Below are 27,138 nucleotides of genomic sequence, written 5' to 3'. Positions count from 1 at the left end.
TAGAAACAAAGAAAATAGTAAACACTATTGATAAAGGGGCAGTTAGTACATAGACTTTATCATATTTAAATATTCTCTTGAAGCTGGAAAAAAAATCCTAAATCTCAACAAATGGAGAAATTAAAATTCCCAGGCTCCAAGATGCCATACTGCAAAGAATTTTGTCTTTTAAAAAAACCAGATCTGCATATTTTTATTCAAATATAAATGTAAGGGAGAGACATACTGCATAATAATGGTAAAAACAAGACTCCACAGAGGCAACTTACTGTAACTTATTGCTCAATCATTTAATTAAAGAAGTATTTTTATATTTTATTTATTTATTTTTGGTTTTTTAAGACAGGGTTAGCCCTGGCTGCCCTGGAACTCGCTCTGTAGACCAGGTTGGCCTTGAACTCAGTGATCCTCTTACCTCTGCCTCCTGAGTGCTGGGATTACAGGCATGTGTCATTATGCCTGGCAAGTATCATTTATATGCCTGAGAAGTATCATTTATATTAATATTTTTGATGTGATGCTCAGTTAAGACATGCTATTGCAGCCTATCCTGAGGCTCTACGACTTTCTTTTCACTCTGATGGCTGTTTAGATTTTTCATCTTTCACATTGGTGCATTGGCAGCTCTGGAAATAAAAACCCCATTTCCACAGCCCCAGAGGAGCCATGCTGACAATCTCCTTGGTGTGTTCAAACACAGGACTGTATGTGATCTCATTGGGACTATACTACTACCTCAAGATTTTGCTTTGGAGGAGAAGAGGATAAGGGCCTAAAGAGTCATATAAATATGATCAAAGGACATTAGACATGTTTGGGAATTCCACAATGAGACCCATTATTTTGTACAATTCATATACACAAATGAAAAACTATTTTGCTTGGGTTCTCTATGAAGTCAGTGGACTCTGTTCACACAGCCTAGACAGGCGGTTCTCATCGGATGTGTTGTACTTCTAAGACTCTTTATTCCTTGAAAGATTGACAGAACTGACTAATGTAATTATCTGGGCCTGAAATGTCCTTTCTGAACTTCTAAATAGTTGAGTAATTAATTGAACAGATATCAGGCCAGTCAGATTTCTAGTCTTCCAGAGTCCCTTTTGTAATTTGTGTCATCTAGGCATTTATACATTTCATTCATGTTGCCAAATTTCTTCACATGAGTGTTTATATTTGGTAGTTGTGTGGTTTACCTTGAGTTATTTTGCATTTTCGGTTGATATTTGTGCTTATTGTTAAGGTGAACTTTTTTAGATAGTTCATGGTTGGTCTTGCTTATGTTTGGTTTGACAGTCTCTGCCTTTTGTAGTGTTTATGTAACTTATCTTTAACATATATATTAATATTGTTGCAGTTAACCCTGTATCTTACTTTTTAAAAACGTATCACCTGCTTATTCTTTGTCTTTACTTTTTACTTCTCTTTTGAATTGAGCACCTTTATCCTATTTTCGCTCTACTTAAGAGATTCAGAATTACACTCTTGGTGGTTCCTCTATAATTTATAGTTTAATTTCTCTCAGTCTACAATAATATTTACCATACCTAATCTTTAGCTACATATGATGTATCAATATATAATTTTCTTTGTAATATTTTTTCCTCTTGAATAACTTTTTAAATACATTTTCTATGGTGCAGGTCTTTTGAAACAATTCATGTTTGTCTTTTTAACATTTTATGATTTTTAAATTACATATGTGCTCATATGGATGTGTACACGTGAGTGCAGATGACCAAGGCAGCCAGAGGCTCCCCTTGTGCCTGAAGGTGGAGGAGCTCCAGGTGTTATAAAGCTGCCTGGCTGGGGACGGGGAAGAGAACTTGGATCCTCTGCGACAGTGGTGCTCTCCTAACCTTGAAGCCTCTCTCCAGCGCCTGGGTAGCAGTTCTTTTGGTGCACTTTACATAGTTTTCCTCTCACTACTCTTTTTTTTTTTAATCTTCCATCTCATCTGATGAAATTCCCATTTCACAGACTATAGTTTTTAATCTCTTAAAAACTTCAACGATTCTTTAATCTTTCTTTTCTCATTGTGTTCGTATTTTTTAACCCTTGGGAAGTTATAGCACTCATCTGCTTTCAAGTTCTCTAGAAATAATCTTAATGCTTTTTCTATTTTCTGATTTTTATCCAGGATATTGGTCAATGTTTTCTGATTCATGGTGTTTTTAGTGCTTTTTGAATTCATAAAAGACATCCAGAATGTTATGTTTTTTGAATTTCTAGATATTTGTTCTTGTTCTTGTTTTTTATTTTTTGGTGGCAAGGTTTCTTTGTGTATCCCTGACTTTCCTGGAACTCACTTGTAGACTAGGCTGGCCTCGAACTCACAAAGATCTGCCTGCTTCTGCGTCACAAGTTCTGAGATTAAAGGGATACACCACCAACACCTGGCAAGAAAATTCTGCCTATTTTGACAGCTGAAGTTTTTCTTTTTCCTTTTTAAAGATTTTATTTTTATATGCATTAGTGTTTTGTCTGTGTGGTGGTGTTGGATCCCCTGGAACTATAATTATTGACAGTTGTGAGCTGCAATGTGGGTGCTGGGAATTGAATCCGGGTCCTCTGGAAGAGGAGCCAGTGCTCTTAAGAACTGAGCCACCTCTCCCACCCCTTGTTCTTTTTATTTTTATCTTCCATGTATGTAGCTAGAGTTTTCCTTCCTGGCCCACAGTCAGGACAAATCTCTGTCACCAGCCAGTCCCACAGCCGCTCAGACCTGACCAAGTAAACACAGAGACTTATATTGCTTACAAACTGTATGGCCGTGGCAGGCTTCTTGCTAACTGTTCTTACAGCTTAAATTAATCCATTTCTATTAATCTATACCTTGCCACGTGGCTCATGGCTTACCGGCATCTTCACATGCTGTTTGTCATCATGGCGGCTGGCCGTGTCTCTCTGACTCAGCCTTCCACTTCCCAGCTTTATTCTCCTCCTTGTCCCGCCTACACTTCCTGCCTAGCCACTGGCCAATCAGTGATTTATTTATTGACCAATCAGCAACACACTTGACATACAGACCATCCCACAGCACATGTATATCTACATACTATGTGTATGCCTGTTGTCCACGGCAGTCAGAAGAGGGTGCTGGATCCCCTATTACAGATGATTGTGAGCAGCCTTGTGGGGAGCTGGGAATTGAATCCTGGTCCTCTGGGGGACTAGTCAGCCCTTCTAACTGCTGAGCCATCTCTCCAGTCTCCTCCGCATCCTTTGTAATTAGTGTTGGTCCTGCCTCTAATCAGTGTTGAAACTTATGGATAAAATTGTGGTTTGCTTTTAAGATTTGATAGGATTCGCTGCCTGAGTAGTTTTTATTTTACTGAACGCTAGCCTTTTGAGTAAAGCATAAACTTCTGGGGTCTCTGCTGATTGGGTGTGATGAATAACAAAACTTGCCATGCTGACCAGTAAGAAATCAAATAGTTCCCATCTCCATATAAATTCAAATAACTGCTCACCCCCAGGGGGCACGTACTATTTTCTTGATATACACAACTCCCAGAATTCAGCAAAGGCTCATAAAGAACCATATGTGGGTAGTGAATATGATCAAGTATATGTGTATATGGTAATGCCATAATGAAGGAAAGGGAGAAGAAAAAAGCAGAAGTAGGAGAAGGAACAGAAGGAGAGGAAGTGGGAAGGAAGGGCAGGAGGAAGGAAGGTCCGCAAACCGAGTCCCAGAGCCTTGCTCCCAGCTAATAAACATTTGCTTCACAATTTCTGTCCTTAACCCTCTCCGCTCACCTCTGCCTCCTCAAGTCTATTAGGATTTGAAAACTTCTTCTCTGTTGCAGGGTCTAGACCATCTCACTGCAGAAATCCACGGCATCATGATTCACCCAGATTGTTTCTTTCTCTTCAGTGACTAGTCATGTTCTCTCAGGTCACCAGTGTGTGATAACATGGGTTCATATTGAGAGCACATGTGCACACACACGCGCATGTGCGCGCGCGCGTGCACACACACACACACACACACACACACACACACACACACACACACACACAGCTTTCTAGGTGTTTACAGTGGAAGGGTTACATTGGTCCTTGATGTTCCATTGTGTCTAAAATCAGAACCCTGGCTTAAATTCTCAATAGTCTTTACTGCCTTCATCTGTCTGAAAGTCACTCCAGCAGTTCACAGTTGTGCGCGTATAAATGAGTGTCCATAGACACTTCTGCTTCCTTTTTGAAAAGATTCTTCTCTTCTACTGGTTTCTAGACTATCATACTAATATGATCTCTTTTGCCATTTCTTTTACAAATCCTTTTCAGCTCACCATCCTTTACCTGGGAATTATATCTTGGAATTTTTCAAGGCTTAACTGTAAGTAAGCTGTAAGTACAATTTCTTTTTATTTCATAGTCCCTCCTGAGAAATGCTACCCATAACGATAATGTCAGCAAGGGCCAGCAAGCCTCTGTCCTGTCCTGCTCCTGCCTCAGCACATGTCTCTTAGGAGATTCAAAAACAAGGTCATGAAATAACAGGACCCTCTCTGCTCCCCAACACCTGCTTCCAAAATTTATCCTCCTCTAGGGCTTTGTTTCAATTAGCTATTAGTGTCTTGTCCTTACATGGCTTGGATCCTGGGACCCTGACTTGGGAAGCTGATGGAATGAAATGATAAACACATAGAAAAGCTGCAATCAGGTGGCCTAAGCTCTCGGATGGAGAAGCTGCAGCATCTAGAAGCTCATAGTGTTTATTAAATACCATTGAATGGGAAGGCAGGGTTATTGTATACAGCTGGACAAGGAGGTAGGATTATTACATACAGATGAACAAGGCGGTGGGGTTATTGTATACAGCTGGACAAGGAGGTTGGGTTATTACATACAGATAAACAAAGAGGCAAAGTTATTGTAAACAGCTAAACAAGGAGACCAGTTTAGCTAATCTAAGCAGGAGCAGTCTCTGTAGGTAGTGGACTTCAGACTGTGTACATCTGGAGAGAGAAAGTGGTGGATATTTTCTGTAGACACTGTCAGCATTCCCATTTGGACCCAAGGAAGGCTTTGTCATCCCTCTGAGCGTTACCCAAGGCAGCTTTGCCCATCCCATGGCTCTGAGGCATTGGTCCTTGACATTGTGGTGCCCCTGTCAACAACGCAGGTTCACTCAGGACTCTACTGGCTCCCTACATCCCTCCTTCCTTATTTCTTAAATGTTCAGGATACATCCTCACATTTAGTCTAGGGGAGTTCACTGCAGTGCTGGACACTGGACTGTAAGGATGACAAGAAGGAAGATCCTAGCAGCCTCTGTACCCAACAGAAGCACGTGAGGATGGTTAGCAAATTCAAGGGACGGATAAAGTCGCAGGAAGGATGTTCATGCAGCATTAACAAGAGCATAAGCTTCTGCTTTTCTGGGATACATAAGATTGGGCACATCCATGTGATCATTATTGTGGGTCCAAATATCCAGAGGGTGGGTCCTAACTAATTTCCCAATTGTCCCATTTAAATCGCAGGGCTGTAACCACCCAGAATAATTTAATAGAGCCCACTGGGACTCCAGGGGGTTAGAGAAATGCTCCCCACCCCATGGGAGACTGGAAGACCAGCTCCAACCTGCTCCCACCTATCGAAGGGTTCTTGGGTGGAGGAGAGAGGAATGAGAAAATATCAGATAGAAAGATAGACCTAGACAACGAGGAGAAAGATAGAGACACAGGATAGCTTCAGGAGGGCCTGAGTCAATACCCACCAGCCCAGAGCTGTATTCAAAAGGGCTTTTTATAATATGCCAAGGGGAGAGGTAAAAAACCTCTTGTAAGATCAAAGCACACCATACAGCCAAGTGTAGACCCTTCCAAACACCTGGTTAATATGCCCGTGGCCAAATCATCTCCTTACACAGCCCTGCTGAGTAAAGCAAGCTCAGATTCTCTGACCACGAGTAAGGTCTCACTAGATAGCCTCTGTGGGCTTCCACGCCACCCCCATCAACAAAATAAGACAAAACCAAAACAAAAATTGAGAGACTTGGTATAAACAGATATGGGAGGATGTGACCAAACCACTGGGTGAAAAGCTTAGGCCAGGAGGCATCTCTCTCAGCTGCTTCTACCAGCACGGATACACTTACAAACACACCAGAAAAATGGCTGCTGGATTATTTGCATTGGGTTCTTAAAAACCAAACCCAACCAACCAACCAAACAGACAAAAAGCTAACATTTAAAGCCACCAAGATTTCCCCCCTTTGGCTGTGTGCCTTTCCCCAAATGATTCCACTCTTCAGCGACTGACCATTTTCTTGCCCTCAATGCACCAAAGCTGCTGTGGCACCCTGGACTTGATTGCTTCTGGGCTCGCAGTCCCGCGCTCTGGCCAGACAGGCTCGAAGTGCGGGCTGCTGGACAGGGTCACCTTGCCCGGTGTCTGCTCCAGCACACACAGCTGGCCAAGCAGGTGGGCCTGCGGCTCACCCTGGGCTTCACGACTACACATCCCTCGACTGTGTGCTGCTTGTTTTTGGCCAAGTGAAACATGAAAGCAGTTCAATGGAAAGGGACAAAAAAAACAAACCAAACCAAACCAAAAACCAAAAACCAACCAACCAGCCAAACAAACAAACAAAAAAACAAAACAAAACAAAACACCTAGCAACATGCTTAGGTCCCTTGGCCATGTGTTTCCCTCTTGATTCTTCCTTCCTTCCTTTTCCTTTTTCTTTAAAATTTTTCTTTTCAAGTAGCCAAGTTCATCGCCCCACTGCCTGGAAAGCAAGGGCACCCTCCCTAATACAGGCCAAGAACTGCTGAAGAGGCAATGTCTCTGTCCATTTCTGTGCTTTTCTGTAATCTCCCCCAAAGCACCTCTATGTGTCCCATAGTTTACAGCCGACACTTAGGACTTCACCCCCTCCTTTCCTTTATGTTTATCTTCCTTCAGTTGTTTGCTCCTCTCAGGAGCATCTCTCACCTGAGTACTGGAAGTCCCCTGTAGTCCGGTGTTCACCGTCTTGGTTCCTTTCGGGGTGCATGGCTTCAGGTACTGACCTAACTGGGCCTTTGAGGGAATGAAAAAGGACAGACTCACGGACATACATACCAACAAGCTGAGATCCGGTGGTCTGGGCTCTCTGATGGAGGAGCCACAGCCCCCCAGAAGCTCAGTCTGTTTATTATATACAGCTGAACTGGGCAGTGGGATTATTACATAAAGATAAACAAAGAGGCCACGTTGTCTCATACAGCTGAACAAGGAGTCGGGTTTAGCTAATCCAGGTAGATGCAGCACCTGTACAGTGCAGCATGTTCAGGCTGTCAGCATTTGGGGAAGAAAGCTATGGTGATAGCTTTTTCACATACTGTCCACATATTTGCACACGGATCCAAGGAAGTCTTTGCCATCACTCTGAATCTTACCTGGGGAAGACTTTGTCCCTCCTAAGGGGCTGAGGCATTGGTCTTTGATATGGCCATGTCCCTGTCAACAATACACATTCACTCAGGACTCCACTCACTCCCTACCTGTTATCTATCTAGTTGTACTTCTAAGAAACCATAGGGAGATCGGGATAGTTTCTACTTACTCCTCTACACTCTCTTAGGAGTAATAAGCCCTGTAGTTTTTCTTTTTAAAAGTCTTTGACTCCATTTCTCATCATTGTCACTAAAATGTAATCTCACATCTGTCTCTTCTAATAATAATACTCAAATGTTCTTTCCAAAGTGAAGATCTGGGCATGCTACTTCCTTAAATCTACATGATGGAGTCTCTTGACTTTAGAATAGATTCTAATCCTAAGACCCAGCCCGAAGGACTCTGAGTTTGGCCCTTAACTACCCCTCTTGTTCTTCTGTGGACACAATATTCTTGACCCTTCCTCCAGCCCTGCTAGTGTACCTTCAGTTCAGTTTTAAATGCCTATTTCTGCTTGCACATGAATCTCTGAACATGCAATTTCGTTAGCATGAAATGTCATTTTTATCTTCAAATCATGCACACCACTTCCAAGACTTAAACTCATCTCTTTCTCTTTTTAAATACATCATTGTATGTAATTGTGTAAAACTGTTAATGCTACTTTGTGCAGGCAGACTTTCTCTGTGTCCCAGCAGCCACTCCCAAATAACCACACAGAGATGTATTATTAATTATAAATGCTTGGCTGATGGCTCAGGCTTGTTACTAACTAGCTCTTACATTTTAAATTAACCCATATTTTTTATTTATGCTCTGCTATGTGGTGGTACCTTTCTTTTTTCTTTTCTTTTTTTCTTTTTTTTTTTTTTTTTGGTATGGCAAGTTCATCTTGCTTCTCTTCGAGTCTCCTTCAGACTCTCCTCCTTCTTCCCAGCATTCTCTTAGTCTGGTTCTCCTACCTAACCTTATCCTGCCTAGCTATAGACCAGTCAGCTTCTTTACTAAACCAATCACAGTGACTTATATTCACACCATGTAAAGGAATATTCTACAACTTTGTTCTCAGTAAAACTCAGCCTTTCAGCACTAGGCACTATTTATATACTAGTAATATTTTTGAATGCATGAATAAGTAAAATACTCAATGATTACCTTAAAAAACAAAATCATGAGCATAATAGATTCAAATGAAAATATTTGACTACTTTATTAAGGACCTAATGTGTATAATCACTTCATATATTCTGAATGACAGTTTTTTATGCTCTCATTGTGAGAGAAAATTACTGTTTATTTTGAAGAACAAGAGTAAAATATTCACCTTATGGTTTCTGTTTATAATTTGTCTTTTAGGTGAAAAAAGACTACTTTCAAAATATTTCAGCTTTAAACCATATACATATGTATTTTCACAAAGGATAAAAATAGCAACCAGTGTTTAATAAGGGAAGGGTCTTGTAAAGGTAGTTGTAACAACTATCCCCTTTCATGAACACATTTTTGATATATCTTGATATAATCAATATAATTGGCTAGCTGTTCTGTTGTTTGTTACTTCACATGCCCCTAGTACTGTGCTCAGTGCTTTAAAGTATCACCAATCTGTAAGACAATATTTAGTTATTATGCACTCTATTCTACAAATGTGAGAGCCTGAGACTGTAATTCTCTACAAATATTAGAACAATTGAAATCAAGTCAATTATCATTTCTTACTATATTGTGATAAAAGTAGATATTAATAATAAGAAAACTTTGTAAACTATATAACTTCATGAAAACCAAACAATATGCTCTGAGCAAAAAGTATAAACGTGAAAAGATTATGAAGAAAAATTTTAAATTTTCTTAAAAATTAATGAAAATGGCTGGGTAATGGTGATGTACACCTTTAATCCTAGCACTCAAGAGGCAGAGTGGTTCTCTGAGACAGGCAGACTGCTGAGTTCAAGGCTAGCCTAGTCTATAGAGTGAGTTCAAGGACAGCAGGACTACACAGAGAAACCCTATCTCAAAAATAAAAAACATTAAAAAATATAGTAATGAAATTGGAAACATAGCCACACCTCTGAGGCAAGCCAAAAGCAGCAGTAGGAGAGATGCATACAGCAGCCACCATGGTCACCACTAAATCAGAGCATCAACTATGTGAACTGTCAACTACCTCAGCTAACTAGGAGAGCAATAGAAACCAAACCTGGAATAATAGGAGGGAAAATAAAGATCAGCACACATAAAGACTTTTAAAGGTGTAAACGGGTAATTAAATGAGGAGTCCACTTTTCTAAGACAATACAATTGACAAACTCTTAGCTAAAGTAACAACAAGTGACTTAAATAAAACAAGAGACAAGAATGGAGTCAATACAACTGATACCCAAGAAACTGAACAGATTATAAAGGATTATCATGAACTGTGGACCAAAATTTGAGGACCTAAAATCAGCAAACTTTTGACACGTTAACCTTTAGCAAGATTGAATTTTTGGAGGTACAGAGACTGGCCAATAGTGAATAATGAGACAGAGCCAGTGATGAAGAGGCCCTTCCTCACTAAATAAAGGCCTATTCACAGAACATTGTATACTCGTGTGAAATTTCTGAACAGACAAACAATATCTAAGATGGCTCTACTACTGAGTTACCCCAGAGATTCTAAAATGGTTTAGACCGATTTACAGGAGAGAATTTCTTTGGAATTCACTCTAAAAAACAAGCCAGTGTTAGACTAACACTAAGAATGCTAAATGACACACCAAAAAGAGGAAACCACAGGTGAATATCACCAGTGAACCTAGATGCAAAAATGCTAGCAGATGGAGCCGAGAGATGGCTCAGTGAGTAAGAACGCTTGCTACTCTTGCAAGGGACCCAGGATTGGTTCCTGGAACACACTTGGCAGCTCACAAGCACCTGTAACTCCTGTTACAGGAATTCAAGACCATCTTCTGGCTCCTGCAGGCACCAAGCATGCATGTGGTACACAGACATATATGTAGGCAAAACACTCAAGCACACAAAACAAAATAAAAATCCTCAAAAAATACTAGCAACTTGGATCCAGCAGCACATTAAAAAGAATAGTATAGCATTTTCAAGTGAGTCTGAAGCCAGAAATGCAAGGATGGTTCAACGTATAAAGTCAATAGCCATGACATGCCACACCTAAAGAAGGTTTCTAAGACAGGGAATAAGGAAAAGGTGCCCACTTTCACTCACCCCTCTCCATCAACACAGCCCTCAAAGCCCACGCTGGAGCAACAAGGCCAAAGAAATATAATAAAGTTTTCCAACTTGAAAAGGAGGCATAAACTGGTAGTTTGCAGATGACATGAATGTATGTAGAGAAAATCCAAAAGCTCCTCCCCAAACCTCTTGGAATGGTAGTGAACCTAGTAAAGTACAGGAAAGAAGCTCATAGAAAAATCAGCTGCATTCATACTTACTATCCAGTAATAAATTATCCAGAATAAAATCACAAAAATAACCTTATTTACAATAACTACAAAACTATAAAAAAAAAATACTACCTAGCAATGAATTTAAATAGCTTTGGAAATCTCCACAGTGAAAATACAGGACATTTATTCTAAGAGATTAGAGGAACTATCCCCCAAATGAAATGATGTCCTATGTTCATGGGTCAGAATAAATACCATTAAAATAGCCAGATCACCCAAGGAGATCTACAGATTGAAGGCAGCTCCATCAAAATACTGAAAGGAGAAAAAAAAAAGCTTAGCTGGGCAGTGGTGGTGGTGGTGCATGCACGCTTTTAATCCTAGCACTCAAGAGGCAGAGGATCTCTGTGAGTTGGAGGCCAGCCTGGTCTACACAGAGAGAGTTCCAGGACAGCCAGGGCTACACAGAGAAACGCTGTCTCAAATAACCACACAAAAAAGGCTCAAATTTGTTCTAACACTAAATAGCCAAAGCAATCTTGAGACAACACAACAAACAGGGCAGGAGCATTGCACTGCTGACTGCAAGGGGTGATCCACACTGTGGTGGTATAAGAAGTTGCCGTTGGTAGAAAACCAGCCTCACAGACCAGAGGAATGGACCCCAGAGCCCGGAAGTACCTCCACTATCTCCAGCTGACTGGTCTTCCACAAAGGTGCCCAGAACACACACTGGGGAAAGGATAGCATCTGAGAAGTAGTGCTGGGGAAACTGGGTAGGTACCTGCAGAAGATTGAAACTACATCCCCATCTCTCATCACATTATAAAAAAAATCAAAACAGATAACATCTTAAATATAATATCCCAAACTGGAACCACTGGAGAAAGTGATGAGGATTTTGTTGGCAAGACCAAAGCAAGGCCAACAAAGGCGAAGCGGACAAGTGAGATGCCATCACCTAAAAACACGCACCCCAAAGGAAACAAGACCTGGAGCAGACACCTGCTGAGTTGGCAGAGCATTTGCGGGCTGTATTGCAGCTGAAGAACAGATTGACGACGTGGTGTCAATAGGTGGTGGAATACTATGTAGACTCTGTAAGAGCTCAGATAACTCTAGAAAAAAAAAAATCAACAGCAGTGAGAACAGCAGAAACCAACCAAATAATCAGATTGAAAAACAGGCAGTAGACCTAAGTAGACAGCTCTTCAAAGCAGACACACAATAGCTATGTGGAAATGTTCACCGTCACTAATCATGGAAACCCAAGACAAAACCACAATGAGACATCACCTCATGCAGTTCAAATGACTGTTCTCCAGACCAAAGATAAGCACTGCTTCAAATGCCAAGAAAAGGCAACTATTAACACCTCAGGTAGAAATATGAAATGAGTATCGCCATTATGGAAAATGGAGGAGCTTGGGGAAGTTTTTCCCCAAATTAAAAATAAATCTGCTACCTCATCCAGCAGCAAGTGGATATATGTCCAACCAGAAATGAAGTCAGCATGGTCAAAGAGGCTTCTACAACTGACACACTGACTGCAGCACTATTCACTTTAGCCAAGTGCAGACAAGCAAGTGTCCATCAGCTGATGAACAGCCTAAAACTGTGTTATGGATACACGGCAGAATACTATGCAGCCTTGAAAAGTATGAAATGCTGTCACTTATGACAATGAGGATGGAAGTAGAAGTTGTTCAATAAGTACAGAAAGAAAAACCACCACATGACCTCTCCTATGTGGAATCTTGGAAATAATATTTTCACAGATGTCACAAGTGGAATAGCAGTTACCAGAATGGAGAGGTAGAGGGAGAAATAGTGAGAGGCTTGTTAGTGGGCATTATGTTATAGAAAGGAGAAATATGGTTTTGTGTTGTGTAAGACATAATATATATTTTTAAAAATGAGAAATTATGTGTGTTTTCATTAAAAAATACTTGAGACTATTACACACACACACACACACACACACAGATTTGAACGATGTATACATGCACCAGATTTCACATAGTTCTCCATAAATACATGAAATGTTCTTATGTCAATTATTAAAGAAAAGGAGTCGGGGAAATGGTTCAAATGGTAAAGTGCTTGTCCTGTAGGCATGAGCACCTGAATTTAGTTTCCACAACCCATGTTAAAAAAACAAATCCAGGATTGGTGCCATGTGCTTGTGATCCCCGTGGTGAGGAGGCAGAGGCAGGCAGATCCTTGAGGTTTGTTTGCCAGGCAGCCTAGCCAAACTGGTGAGCTGGATGCCAGTGAGACACTTGTCTCACAGAAACAGGGTGGGGGCTTCTGAGGAAGAGCATGGTTAGCCCCTGGCCTTCACACACGTGTGCACAAATGTGTGCACACATACATGTGCACCCATACACACAAATTAGAAAATGTGATGCCTGCACACAATGGAAGCATTAGGAAAAGTGCAATCTTGACTTTTGCAGGGACATTAATAGAACTCGAAATCATTATGCAAAATGAAATAGGGCCATTTCAGGGAGACGGACACCATATTTCACACTCAGAACATCAGTTTTAAAATATTTGTATCTGGGGATCATGAAACTAAAAAGGGGACAGCGAGAAGCAAATAAGAGATCTCGCTGGAGGTGGGAAGCAGAGGGTGATGGCTTAGTGTAAAAGGACAGTGGAAAGGGGCATTAATGGGGAAGAAAGGGAACCAGCTGAGGGGTGGGATGGGTGGAAGAGAGCTGTCCGGGCAGGAACTCCGTGGGAGCAGGAACCTGACGGCAGGGACTGATGTGGAAGCGAGGAAGAAATGCTACCTACTGGCTTACCCTTTCACGGCTTACTCAGTCGTCCTTCATAGAGCACCCAGGACTACTAGCCCAGGGGTGCTCCCACTGAAATGAGCTGAACCCTCTCCTGTCTCAGTCAGAAACACACAAAAATGCCTCACAGATTCACTTACAGGCCAATCCTATTTGGGGCATTTTTCTCAAGATTCCTTCTTCCCAGATGACCCTAGCTTGTATCAAGTTGATATAAAACTAGCCAGCACGGTATGCTAACCTAAAATATTATAATCAAAGGAAAATGTTGAGTGCCGTAGTCATCAAGTAACTTGTCAGAATCTAGGAGATTTCAAAGCCTGTTTGCTTTCTGCTCATCCCCTTGAGCCAATTCCTTATTTTATCCTGTAAAAGTAAAAGTTGACTGTACACTTGTCTTTCCTTTGCACCGTATGACATCACACTCAATTTCAGTGTTTTAGTACATCTGCAGCTGCAACCAGCATATGCCATCAAACTCAAGCACAGGGTACTCTTGCCTTTTAAAAAAAAAAAAATCTCTTCAACATCGATGACCCATTCTTAATATAACCTTCCCATAGTAATTAAATTTTCATAGAGCTGTTTGATGACTTTATTATTAGTTCTTTGGAAATCAATAGAATTATTTTGATTCTTGCTTATTTGCAAATACTAAAACCTAAGCAGTTTAGTCTGTTAGCTCAATTAGAACATGGTCTTGGTATCGACCACCATGCAATTCTAATAATGGCTTGTATAAAATCCCTGACGAAAACCCTACCTGTTACTTCTCACTCAAGTTTGGGTGACTTCTCTAGTTGCATCAAGCAACACAAAAGAAAATTTTTTTTTTATGGTGCATCTATAATCTCTCCAGAATGAAGAGAAAACGAAAGAGGTGTTATCCTAACACACTTTCCATTTAACCTTCCACGAGAGTGTGTGGGAGTGGGGTGGGGGAGTGCACATGTATTGTGTCTGTGAGCTCAGGTACTCATGTGGAGGTCAGAGGAGGACCTTGGGGGTTGGTTCTCCCCTTCTGCTTTCTGTTTGTTTGAGACAGGGTCTGTTGTGTAGTGGATGCTTACACCGGGCTTGCTGACCCCCCAGTTTCTGCCCATTCTGTTACTACCTTCAGTTTCCTTATAGGAACACTGGCATTTCAGACACACACACTACCTCACTCAGCTAAACGTGGGTTCTGGAAGCCACACTCGGGTCCTTTTGCTTCTGTGGGAACTGCTTTGCTCACTGAGCCCTCCTTAGTCCCCCTTTGGTTTTCTAACAGTTAAAAAATGTGTTCCCCCCCCCCTTAGCGTGCTTGTATGCATTCACTCAGTTGTTTGTCAAGCATTTATGAAGTAACTCGTACTTGCAAGTCTTTCTGGAAGATCCAGTGAGTAAGCTAGACAGAATATCATATAACTTCTCTCGTAGTGGGGAAAAGACAAAAATCCAATCCAATACTGAGAAATGCTGATAAAAGTGTAAGAGGTTTGTCCACTAAACAGTTTGGACACGGATAATGCTATTATTTCTTTGGACAGGATTGTCACCTAAGGTCTTTTGGTAGACATGACATTTGGACCAAGACTTTGTGAGAGTCACCAGCCATTTGAAGGCCTCTCTCTAGATACCTGCACACGTTGTAGGGGCAAAAGTGAACGCAGGAGCTTCCTGGGAAGAATGAAGGCAGGGAATGAGTGGGGCAAGAGGCAGAACCCAGACACTGAGGATTTCAGAGGAACTGAAGGTCAACATCACTTTCTTTGAAAGGCCGTTGCTGACGTTACAGTTGCCTTCCAGTTAACTGTAGCTCACGGATGCTATTCGGCCTCATAAAATTGTAGAACTGAGAGATCCCTTGGAGATTACTGAGCCCAACCCTTTCATTTTAGAGACAAAATGAGAATTTGAGCCTGGAATGGTTAAGTGGCCTGTAGGAGGTTACTCAGTAGGGCAGAACAGCTAGGCTTTGAGCTTTAATAGTACAGGGTCCAGTGTTCTTCCCAGAAAACCAGTTGTTTGTTTTCTTTCTTTCTCTTTTTTTTTTTTTTTTTTTTTGGTTTTTCGAAACAGGGTTTCTCTGTGTAACAGCTCTGGCTGTTCTGGAACTCAATTTGTACATCAGACTGGCCTCAAACTCACAGAGATCCACCTGCCTCTACCTCCTGAGTGCTGGGATTAAAGGCATATACTACTACCACTCAGCTAGACAACCAGTTTTTAAGAAATCATTTCCATTTTTTTTTTTTTTTTTGGTTTTTTGAGACAGGGTTTCTCTGTGTAGCTTTGCGCCTTTCCTGGAACTCACTTGGTAGCCCAGGCTGGCCTTGAACTCACAGAGATCCGCCTGGCTCTGCCTCCCGAGTGCTGGGATTAAAGGCGTGCGCCACCACCGCCCGGCTTCCATTTTTTTTTTAAATCACAGTACTCCTATGGCATGCCTGCTTCCCATTTGACTTTAAAGAAAACCAAATAACTGCAATTTACCCACCATTTAAGCAGAACTAATTGTTTCTGGTTTGGATTATGTATGGCCTTTCCTTTTGTTTTAATTTTTATCTACTTGGTCTCCCCCACACACGCACACACCCGTGGTGCTGGGAATCGAACTCAAGGTTGTACAGTTGATAAATACAACATTAAGACTAAGATATGGTCTACAGATGGTATGGAGGCTCAAGCATGGGTCATCCACGCTGTAGAGTCCCTCGAAGGATGGGCTCTTCCAATACACTTGAAAAATAGTGGGGACGTTGTATTTGCATGGGTCAGATTTGAGAAGACATCATGAGTTTTTTCTCCTTGTTCATGTTTCCAGTTTTGAAAAATGATTACACCTTATTTATATAATGAAATATTTTAGATGTTATCCCTAATTCATTGACACTATTTTACTCTTAAAGCAAGTTGGAACTCTAACTGTGTTTTGTGGGAATGCATTGTTTCACATTACAGTATTGTTGTTGCTGCTATTTACACAATGCTCTAGAAGTTTCCATGCTTCCTCTATATAACTTGACCTGTATCAACGTATCACTTTCAGTCCGGGTCATACTGCCTCTACCCTTGTAACAACCCGGTTTTTCTCGGCCTCTTCTTTCACAATTCTTTTGGAATTTTCTTCCTGTTCGTTATACCTCGTTTTCACTAAGACTATTGTGAACATTTTGAATGAGACATCTCTAGCTATTTCAAAGAGCAGACCAGTACTACAGTGGCAAATCACAGCCCAAAGCCAAATCTTGACAGCAGTCTGCTCATGTAAATGGAGTGTTTCTGAAACCCTGCTCTTTGGACCACATATCATCTGCGGCTGCTTTGTTTTGAGACACAGTCTTATGGTGTAGCCCCGGCTGGCCTGAAACTTGCTACATAGATCAGACTGGCCTAGAACTCACAGAAATCCACCTGTCTCTGTCCCCCGAGTCTTGGGATGAAAGGCAGGTGCCACTACACCCTACCTGTGACTACTTTCATGCCATACAACAGAGTTAAGTAACAACAAAGACTAATGACCAGCAAAGACTATTTATTCCCAAGCCCTTTACAGGAGAAGTTTGCAAATACCTGACTTTATTTACACACACACACACACACACACACACACACACACACACACACACACACACACACACCCCTACATGCACACAGAAGAAGAAAGAAATAGCTAGAGCAGAATAGCAACTTGAGGGAGACCTGTGGCTCTCCTGTCCCTCCATGCTCACCCCAACCTAGAGCCAAGATAGTATATACTGGACAAATATTTGTGGAAGTAAGCCGATTGTGGTTTTATCTTTCATTAATTTAAAAAAAATGAAATAGTGAAACTTAAGAAGAGATTTCTTCCCAGTATGCTTTCACTCAAGTGGCCCCATGAGTAAGCTAGCTGGGCAGCCCTTTACAGTGACCAGTGCAGACAATCTCCCTAGGGTGATTTGTAACACATTAGAAAAACATCCTTCTTATGCAAAAATGATTAGCTTAATAGGATAATATGTCTGACCCCCCAGCTGCCCTTTTTAATGCTTTCGCTTTTTATGGGAAGGTCCCTTTAACAATTTCTTGACACTTTAGGCAAGATAGCTCATTAAATTCCTAGTCTCAAATTCATTTTCCACAAATATGCTCAGTAAATGTATTCTAGTACCTGGCTTAGAAAGATTATTTGTGCTGTATAATCTTGGAATCTGACATCTGAAATACAAAGTTAACTTTAATAGTTCTTACATTGCTATTAAACTAAAGCTGTGTTTAGGTACCATAGTTCATCAATTATTTTTATTACTCATAATTTCATAAAGAAAGAAATCCAACTTTAAGTACATGACAGCCCTGTTAAAATTAGGGCAGGTAGTTCTCCTTTTTAAAGAATTATCTTTGTTATCTTTTTATTGTGTGTCTGTTTGCAGTTGTCTGTGAAGGCCAGAGGACTTGGATCTCCTCAGACCTGGAGTCACAGGCAGTCGTGAACCACTTAGTGTAGGTTCTGGGAATGAACTCAGGATCTCAGTAAGAGCAATATGTGCTCTTAACTGCTGAGCCATCTCTCTGGCCTCAGGTGTTTCTAATTTCTTTCTTTTTCATTCTTCCTCCCTCCCTCCCTCCTTTTCTCCCTCCTTCCTTCCTTCCTTCCTTCCTTCCTTCCTTCCTTCCTTCCTTCCTTCCTTCCTTTCTTTCTTTCTTTCTTTCTTTCTTTCTTTCTTTCTTTCTTTCTTTCTTTCTTTCTTTCTTTCTTTCTTTCTTTCTTTATTCCTATGCAACATAGGCTGATCTCAAGGATACTGTGTAGCCTAGGCTGGCCTTGGACTCACAGCCTTCTTACCATAGCCACTCAAGTACTGAGAATATAGGTGTGCACTACCATGCCGAGCCTCATGATTTCCAAGAAAAAACCAAAATCAAAACCAAAACACAACTTTTATTGCATTTTTATTTATTTATGTTTGTGCCGGTGGGGTGGGGGAGCACTTGTGGATGTCAGGTGACACCCTGTGTGAGTTAGTGCTTCTCTTTGGGGCAGGAATTGAATTTGTTACCAGATTTGGTGGCTGGTGCTTTTACCTACTGAGGCGTTTCTCTATTCTTCTCTTTATAAGTTGTGTGTATTTATGGAGGGCGTCAGTGAGTAACAGCTTTGAAAACTGAACAAAATGTAACTTCTATTAATAAGAATACTCTGAGACCCTTCTTTTTTAAAAAAAATTCCTAGACTTTTCATTTCGGAATTCTGATTGTGTACTTTGGGGTGAAGTATTGGACTCTTTTGAAAAATAACATCTCTAAATGGTGACTACTCTCACTGGATCATCATGTATTGCAAGCACATATCAAATTGTCACACAGTAACACATAAGTATGTCTAATTAAATTAATGATGAAAAAGGCAAATACAAAATTAAAATGTCAACGTGTAGTGGTTTATAGCATAAGAGAAATGTCCCAGCTCTGGGGAGAAAGGGGCAGGAGAGTCCCTAGGCTTTTCTGGCTAGCTAGTCTAGCTGGATGAGTGAGCTCCAGGCTCAGTCAGAGATCCCATCTCAGAAAAAAATAAAGTGAAAAGTGACCAAGGAAGGAATCTGATATTTGTATCTGGCCTCAACAGGCATGTGCACACACATGTGCACATCCTTACACCACATGCAAGAAATCAGAATAATGCAAAATGATTGCTTTTAAGAAGCTTAAAGACTTTTAATGAAGCACAGACAACTAAAAAAAATCATAAAACAATAAAGGAACAAAGAGAACTCATCAAGAGATAGAAACCATAAAGAAGAATCAGCTTATTGAGCTAAAGAATGCAATGAGTGAAAAAATAAAGTGAAATAAAGTGTCAACAGAGATTTAGCCAAGCAGAAGGAGTCATCAGGGAAGTAAAGAGGGGTCAATAAAAATCATTCAGTGAGACAAACAGAAAAAGAAGGAATCAAAGGTTTGAGGATTTATGGAGTATTTCCAAATGAGTCAATGCGATGTGTTAATTGTCAACTTGACAGACTCTAGGACCACTTGGCAGACGGGCCTCTGGAAGTGCCGGTGGGAGATTGCCTTGACTGTATTAATTGAGCCTGTGCGTGGCACTGTTCCCTGGCTGGGATCTGGCATTAAGTGGAGAAAGGAGGCTGAGCAGTACTTCCTGATTGGGGATGTCATGTGTCCAGCGGTTTCAAGCTCCTGCCTCAACCTCCCTGCTAGGATGGACTGTCCCCTTGAATTCTGAGCCAGAATAAGCTTTCTCTTTGAGTTGCTTTTGTCAGGGTATTTCGTTACAATGGCACAAAAAGGAACTGATATACCAACCAGTCAGTGAATTGTGAGACTCACAGGAGGAGAAGAGAGACAGAGCATGCCCCAAACAAACAAACCTACTTAAGGAAATAATGTCTGAAAACTCCCCCAATCTGGGAGAAAATAAATAAGCTGACCATAAAGAGGTCTACACAGAGACATGTTGTACTTTGTTAAAATTCAGGCAAATTTTGAGGGAAAAAAGTCACACTTTCAGGGAATTCCAGTAGGTCATCAGTGGATTTTTCAGCAGAAACCTTGCAGCTAAGATCCATGTGATAGATGTATAAAATCCTCAAGACTGAAAAATAATAACAACAACAACAACAAATGTGTTAGAACTGACAGGAAATTCAGTGACAATACAGAGCACTAAATCACTCAGCAATTGGTCTGCACACAAGCAAAAAATTAGCTAAAGAGAAAATTAAGAAAACACTCCCACTTACAAAAGCAACAGAATGATAAAATGCTTAGGAATAGGCAACCGAAGATAGGGAAGATTCATGCCCAACACTACAAAACACTAATGAAGAAACTGAAAGTCACAGGAAAATGTGAGAGACATTGTGTATTTTGGGGCTAGAAGAACAATGTTTAATACACATACTTTCAACAGTGATTGATATGTTCAGTGCAATTGGTCTTTTAAATAACAGAACTAGAAAATTTCTAAATTTTATATAAAACTATAGACTGTCCCAAATAGTCAAAGAAATTGAACAGGATCAAAGAAAGAGTTTCTGATTTCAAAATATGTTACCAATCTATAGTACCCATAACAATATAGTGCTATAACTCACACAGAGAGAGTGAGAGACTGATAGAACTTGTTAGAAATCCCAGAAACAAGTTCACATATCAATGGTTGGAGGACCCGATGGGGGAAAAATACACTGAATGGGGAAATTATAATCTTTTGGGTAAACCATCCTGGGTAAACTGGATATCCATCCATACAAGAATACCTCTGGATCCTCATCCCACACTTTATACAAAATTCAACCCAGACTGGATCAAAGACTTGAGTGTAAGACCTGAAACTGTAAAGCTACCCAAAGAACAGGACAGAAACTTCTTGATGCTCTCCTGGGGAATGAATTGTTGGATGTGACACCAAACAGCAGAGGAAACCATTAACACAGTTTAAAAAATCATGCTTTCTTTATGTCTGATAAAGCATAGCAAGATATATATATATGTGTGTGTGTGTGTGTGTGTGTGTGTGTGTGTGTGTGTGTGTGTAAGGGCTAGTTCAAGAGCCAACAAGGAACTCAGTTTAGAAATGTGCAAAGGACCTGGTAGACTTTTCTGTGGAGAAGACATACCAATTGTTGCCAGGGATTTGGCAAAATGTTCAACGTGACTCATCAGCAGAGAAATGAGAGTCAAAATCACAAGGAAAATCATATGTGATAGATTGGCCCAGAGAGTATGTTGGTATCAAAAAAGCCAAGAGAGAAGTGTTGGTCATGCTGTGAAAAAAAGAAACCCTTGTACAGTGCTGACATGAATGTAAATTGTAAAGCTGTTATAGCAAATTAAAAATGAAATTACCCTATGCTCCAGTGATCAGGTGGCACTGTTTACTATAGCGACACAACGTCTGTGAGCAAGTTGCATTTCCATCCGTGGATGAAACAAAGTAAATAAACTGTCTTCCTACACAGCAATATTCTCATCCTTAAGGAAGAAGGAAGCTCTGTCATTTTTTTTTTTTTTTTTTTGATACACGGAGAAGCCTGAGGACTGTATGGTAACTAACATTAGCCAGGCACAGGAAGACAGATTCTAGAGAGCACATTTATGTGGATCTGAAATAGTCGAACTCCTGGACTCAGAGTATGGCGGTTGCCAGGGGATAGAGGACAAGATGGGGAGATCTTGACTGAAGGGTGCCAAGCTTCAGTTATGTGTGACAGATAACACTGGAGATATAGTGTACAATGTGACTGAAGTTAGCAATACTGCATAGCACATTTGAAGCCTGCTAATATATATACATATATCACATCATAAAAATGGAGAAGTGGTTATGTGAGGCATAGATATATTAATTAATTTGTTTGTGGTTATTTCTTTTTCTATACAAATATTCCATTGTGTATCTTTAATATTTGCAGAATTTGTTTGTCAATTGTACTTTGATAAAGCTATAAAAATACTTTCACATCTTCTGAGTCACACAGCAAGTGGTCTGAATGGGGCCCGAGTACTTTGCTTCAGCCCACAGTGTACGTGCTCCTACCAGCAAGCCAGTTACTTGAAGTGATGGGTTTTTGTTTTTGATATTTTAGTCGATGTTTCCTTTTCTGTGTCTTAGGCCTATTTGGGTCAGAGATTCCCTCTGAGAAGTTGATGAAATCTGTGTAATCTCTCCCCAGGAAAAGTAACTCAAAAAATTGTTGCATATAATTATGAGGCTCTGCAAACCTCGACATATGACGATGGACTCCAGCCATGGACCATTTTAAGATCTATTCTTCAATTATGGCCTACTTAATTTTTAATATTGTTCTATATGTAGGTATCTTAACTTACTCTAACTTTTTTTCTATCAGATATTCTATTGCCCAAAACTTAGTGACCTACTCACTGTCCTGACTCTGTATCTCTTTTTCCAGTGAACTGGGTCATATATTTTCAGTTTACTTAATAGGTTCATTTAAAAAAAAGTCTTCTCATGTATTTTGACACAACTCTAGTTTTAAGGGATGACATTGATAGAAAATTATTTTTTAAAAAGTCAGTTTGTTTGTGGACTATCTGAGGGACAGAGATTTCTTGGTCAAGTTGTCCCCTCCTAGACACGTGATCTAAGAAAGAAGACACCTGGGGGAAAGAAGATGATGTGACCAGAAGCCGGCACTGAAATACTGGGGACAGATTGGAGTCAAGTGGGTGAGTTCAGAGGAAGCTGTTGCATGGCCACCATCCTTCCTTCCCTTGTTTTAGAAAAATGAAAATTCAAGGAGGGATATGAACAGCTTGGGCGACAGATGGTGGCAGACAGAGCCATTCCAACCCAAATTTGAGGATTGTATCAAAATCCTAGGCAGAAAGAATCTTGTTTTCTTCAAGGTCCTAGGTGAGGTCAGAGAAGAAGAAAGAGAAAGAAATATTAAGAGGCACAGAGAGGGAGAGGAGAAGTTAGAGAGAAAGGGAGAAGGGGTGGGAAGGAGGGAGGGAGGGAAGAAGCGGAGGTTCAGGAAATGTCCTTCTTACTAACCAGGAAAATCTGCATGTGTTGATTAGCGCCGCAGCCTACCTGGGGCTTCTCTCAACATGTGCATCTAATAATGTTTTGTTTGCTTGTTGGTTTTGCTTTGTTCTGGGTTTTTTTTTTTGTTGTTGTTGTTGTTACTTGTTTATTTTTTTTAGAGAGGTTATCATTTGAATTTGGGCTAGCCCATACTCACTATGTAGACCAAGCTGGCCTCAGTTTTGCTGTAGTCCCCTTGCCTCTGTCTCCTAAGTGCTGGGATCACAGGTGTGTGCCATCATGTCTGCCGATAGTGACTTTCTAAATGTTCTGACAGTTAACATTTTATGAATTACTGTGCAGGGGTGGGGATGTATAAAATAAATGGACTAGTTTTGTACCTGTATGCCTTACCCTGCCTCAGTCTCATACTCCCCGACAGGGCACTTTTGTTGGTATGCGAAGCAGATAGGTCATGCCCACACCAGAGCATGTGGCCTATTATCCCTGTGTCCGTCCTGGCTTCAGTTGGACACATGTTTCACAGAGGCTCCTGTGTTAAAGTGTTGTCTCCAAGGTGATGTGGTCTTGGAGGCACAATGGACTTTTAATAGGCAGGGCCTCATGGAGGTCCTTAGAGTGTTGACAGTATGACTTTGAAGGGGATTGTGGGAAGTGGTCTTGCTCTCTCTTCCTGGCTCAGTTGTGAATAGTTTGCTCCACCATGAGGCTTCCTACAATATTGGGTTTTGTGTCTAGAGTTCACTTAGCCAAGTAAATGTGAGTCTGGATAGGGAGTTTATGGGGCAGGCATGTTTGGGGAATAAGCGTGTGGAGAGATCAAGGATGCTGGTCCACATCACATAGAGTCACCCCGCCAATCATTAAGGAGGGTTACGTTTTGGGGAAACTCCTCTCACATTCAGATACTAGTTTCTGTTTCTTTCCCCCAAAATTGTAAATATAGTTCCAGAAATCATATTATGCACATAATTCACATTCCTGTTTCATATGTTTATGAGTCCTAGCCTTAAAATAGCCTAGACCTACTTTAAATATTATGTCCAACCAATGCACTTATTCATTAAATACAATTAATGTAAACAATTAATTTTGATGGTTTCTACTATAACCGAACATCAAATACATAAATGAGATAAATCATTAGCTTTGGGGGAATTTATAAACCATGATTCAAATTTATTAAGCTGTTTTTTTAAAGACTTAAAGACTAAATAAATAGCCAACCCTTTAATACATTTTGTTCACTTAATTAAGCAGAAAATATTTCACGAATATTTTTGGTACTTCCAACTTTTGCTCAGTTTGCTTTGGGAAATTCAGTGAAAACCTGGAGAGAGGGACTTGCTGACCTGCTATGAGCTGTGGAGTCTTTGCATCAGGGCAGACTTTCTTCAGGTTTGACCCATTCCTTCATTTAAACAGACTGGACATTCACCATGTCGTAACTAGTGTAGTTTATAACTGTAAAAAGTACAGAAATACGTATTTTCCCTATGTTTATATTTTTTTTATTGTTGACAGGTTCAAAGCAGTGTGGAGGGCTTTTAATTTTCTAAAAGATGGGCAATATAAACATTCTTTAACTTTGTAAAGATTGGTTTATGTTATTTCATGTGTATGGGTGTTTTGCCTGCCTGTATGTGCAACACATGCATGCCTGGACCCCTCGGAGGCCAGAAGGGAAGAGTTGTTTCCGGGGAAACTGGAGCTACAGCTGCTTCTGAGCCATCATGTGGGTGCTGGGAACTGGACCTGGGTCCTCTGCAAGGGTAACAAGTGTTCTTAACCACTGAGCCATCTCTCCAGCTCCAAAACTCTTTAATTTTAAACGGTGTACTATGACATGATATAAACAAGTTTCATGATCACACCGTCCTTATTCCTTTAAGACCCAGTGGAATCACGTTTGGTCATGTCTTCTTTATTCTTTCAGAATCTGTTAATGTCATAAAATAAATACAGATTTTTATTTCCTCCCTCCCTTTACACAACAGAACAGTCTCCCCAGAGTTCTGTCCTTATTTTGACTTATTTTTCAGTTGGTAATTCTTTGCACAAAGAATGTATGAAATTATCTACACAGATACAAGAGCTCCTTAAAGTTGCTGAAATTAATAATATGGTTTTTCATTTAAATTTATGTTTAACTGATACATAAAAGCAACAACGTTATTTATTAATGGGGTGCCATGTGCCGTTTCAGTGTATATAAATATTACATGATGTTTATGCATCAAGATAAATATATCTATCTCCTCAAACATTTATTACTTCTTTGTGGTGAAACATTCAAGACCTTTTCTTCTGGCTTTTGACATACACACCCTGCTCGCAGTAGCACACTAGAACTTTTTTTTTTTTTTTTTCTGGTAACAGAGTCACAGTATGTAGCCCAGGCTGGCCTGGAAGTCACCATCCTTCTACCATAGCCTCTGGGTGCTGGGGTTGCGTGTGCCACCATGGCTCCATGCCAGAGCTTCTTGGTCCAACCCAACCCAACTTTTGTCCTTGCTCCACCTCCCCACCTGCATGTAATGAGTGTTCTACTCCCAACGTTTGCGATTTGTTTGTTTGAGGTGGAATCTTACTGTGTAGTCCTGGCTGGCAGGGAATCCACTCTGTAGACCAGGCTGGCCTGGAACTCAGAGATCTGCCTGCCTCTGCCTCACAATTGCTGGGATTAAAGGTGTGTGCCGCACTAGGCCCTTGAATTAGCTTTTTTATATTCCGTGTGTGAGTGAACTCCTGTGGTACTTACTATCTCCCTGCGCTTGGCTTATTTCACTTGACATGATACATTCCAGTTCTGTCTCTTGTTGAAAATGGCAGTCACTACATTTTAAGGCTGAACAGTGTTTTAATTTGTGTATACAGCACAGCAATATGTGTTTTAAAGTTAACATTAATAGACAGCACTCTTATGAGATCTCGGAATGACTGCCTAATTTTCTGAAACACAATGCTTGGGTTCAGGACGTCAGAGAGAGAGCCTCATTTTCTGAGGTGACTAGAATGTTCTGGTGTGTTACTTACATCACCGTTATCTACCTGGTTTGATTATATGTGTTGGTCCTTCCCATGCCATGTTTGTTCCCAATTTTTAAATTAATTTCTCACATAAAATCACACTAGGAAACTGTGAACTGACCTAAGAAACAATTAAGAATGACTTGTGATTAATGCAGGTTTGAAAACTTTTCAAAGTCTTACTGTGGTGTTGCAAGAGTTTGCGCTGTTTGAATTTACCGTGCGAAATCAAGGCTGATGCCAATTCCTGTCTCTAGTACAGTCATGTGATGAGCTGACTATGAAGCTGTGAGCTTCTGAGCTTCGTGAGCCCTTCCTGCCCCTCATTGTTCTCATTTCTCCCTGGTGATTATGAAGCTCTTCTATCCCCGCCGCTAATTGCTATGAGATCCACCTCAGAAGTGCCCAAGATTACATGACAGATACGCAGTTAGTCTTGAAAGGAGTTTTTCAGTGATGATAATGATAGTCTTACCTTGTTGGCCTTGTAGTCTGCGCCATGCGCTCTGCTAAGCTCCTTGTTTATGGAGTTAATTTTATTCCTTATGTCTAGAATGACTTCCAGGAGGCAGTCAGAATTCTGATACCACATTGTAAAAGGCAGCAGAAACTCAGAGAGGTTGTTCTTCCAAAGTCACACAACTAGTAACTAGGGAACTTGAATTCAAGCTTCTGGGATCCACACAATAACTACTGTACATTGCTGTGTCAGGGGGACCAGTCTGCAGCAGTGATGCCCAAGCTATGTTGACAACATCTTGGTGAATATGGACCACTGAGTTTCTTTGGATTACATTTTTTCAGCTTATTCATCTATTGAATACATTATTTTATTTCTTAAAGTAAATACTAAGATAAAACAATGGTGTGTGTGTGTTGACACAACACCAATAATTTTGGCAGTGTCATTTTACAAAGGCTTTTAAAAGTTAGTATTAAATGCCATTTTTAATTGTTCAGCTTGGTGGGGTGCATGAGAGACAGTGGTTCACTGTTCCACTTT

The 27,138-nt window shown here is 40.6% G+C and overlaps 1 protein-coding gene across 18 annotated transcripts in view; it reads left to right on the top strand.

Annotated features, from left to right (window-relative positions):
- Nucleotides 1-27,138, top strand: part of Ccdc148 (coiled-coil domain containing 148) — a 310,826-nt gene that overhangs the window by 15,411 nt on the left and 268,277 nt on the right. For 7 of the 18 annotated variants that reach the window (XM_052723810.1, XM_052723797.1, XM_052723794.1 and 4 more), the window contains exon 2: nt 4,294-4,356. The exons of 6 other annotated variants lie outside the window; for them this stretch is intronic. The gene's annotated coding sequence lies outside the window, so the exon portion shown is untranslated. Of the gene's footprint in view, nt 1-4,293; nt 4,357-27,138 lie in introns of those variants that run through there. 5 more of the 18 variants (XM_052723812.1, XM_052723799.1, XM_052723796.1 and 2 more) reach the window with 2 other exon arrangements.

Source organism: Peromyscus californicus, unplaced genomic scaffold (genome assembly GCF_007827085.1).
Source record: "Peromyscus californicus insignis strain IS unplaced genomic scaffold, ASM782708v3 Scaffold_7__1_contigs__length_154581171, whole genome shotgun sequence".
Lineage (NCBI taxonomy): Eukaryota > Metazoa > Chordata > Mammalia > Rodentia > Cricetidae > Peromyscus > Peromyscus californicus.
This window is presented reverse-complemented; position numbering and strand designations above follow the sequence as displayed.